The following is a 1,142-nucleotide window of genomic DNA, read 5'->3' as shown; positions in this document are numbered from 1 at the left end:
TAATTTATAATCAGTCACAAGAACGTCGAATCCGAATCACTTGAAAAAAACACGGGGGTGCTTAACTTTTTTACAGGGGTATAGAATGAAAGGAAGTTCTTATTCATAAATGATAATTCTACATTAATATAAATAAAAAAAGGTTTACTACTTTCAAAAGTTACTTGTGTGTGTATGTGTGTAATAGTATTTCAGTCTTAGGCAAAACGCTTAAAAATCGTTAAATGTAGGCACACAAACCGATGGAAGTGTGTCTCATTTTTTGTGAAAACATAAAAAATGTCATTTTCTTTTTATTTATTTATAAGTTATAAAGGTTAAAAATCTTTATCTGGGCTTGTATTTTTTTAAAAAACAACACGATTGTCAAGAAGGCTATTTTCGATGTTCATGCAACAAGTCTGTATTTCTGGTTGAATACTGGGTTAAATGGATGTGGTATAAGAACTAAGCATACGTTTCATGGATATCCTAAAACTCTTGAAACATACAAACCACTAAAAAAAGTCAAAGTAAAAAACATACTTTTATAAGGATAATGGTTCCATTCGTCTCCACGTTTGTTAGAACTAAGTTCTTGAGAATTTAAGAACTTTTGCAGCAGAAAGACATGTTTGAAAACTAATAAATAACCTTTTCTTTTAACTTTCTAGTTCTGGATTTTGGCAACGTTCCCCAACACTTGCTGGAGCTTTTACAAACATACAGAAAAACTCAGTTTCAATCTTATCATATGCGCAGATTTCTTTCACTACCAGTTTGATACTGAGGATAGTAGTTAACAATATATTGGCCGGTTCTGTTGTGCACACGACCTTTCTCATCATGTTCTGTCATTTTCTGTGTATCGGTCTGCCTGTCTGTGTGAAACGCCAATCACACCCAAACTATTGGGCAAATTGCCACCACATTTGACACACAGACCAAATTGGACCTCCTAATGAACATGGACTAGTTGGTTTTGGGCTCCTAAGTGCAAATTTGCACATGCGCAGGACTATCTCCTTAATCCCTTGACCTAGGAAACTCAAAAGTTGTAGGATAAAAGCTCACTCCGCTATGGTGAAGATGTGCTGTAGTGTGGTCCTAGTGTGTGTGTGTGTGTGTGTGTGTGTGTGTGTGTGTGTGTGTGTGTGTGTGTG

The 1,142-nt window shown here is 35.6% G+C and overlaps 2 protein-coding genes across 4 annotated transcripts in view; one reads left to right on the top strand and one right to left on the bottom strand.

The window, feature by feature from the left end:
* Positions 1-1,142, bottom strand: part of LOC106466559 (zinc finger MIZ domain-containing protein 1-like) — a 149,854-nt gene that overhangs the window by 118,598 nt on the left and 30,114 nt on the right. The gene's annotated exons all lie outside the window — the stretch shown is intronic.
* The window catches only part of LOC111087562, a 5,741-nt gene that overhangs the window by 3,893 nt on the left and 706 nt on the right, over positions 1-1,142 (top strand). The gene's annotated exons all lie outside the window — the stretch shown is intronic.

Source organism: Limulus polyphemus, unplaced genomic scaffold, assembly GCF_000517525.1.
Source record: "Limulus polyphemus unplaced genomic scaffold, Limulus_polyphemus-2.1.2 Scaffold2301, whole genome shotgun sequence".
NCBI lineage: Eukaryota > Metazoa > Arthropoda > Merostomata > Xiphosura > Limulidae > Limulus > Limulus polyphemus.
The sequence above is the reverse complement of the archived record's forward strand: the minus strand, read 5'-3'. Positions and strand labels throughout refer to the sequence as shown.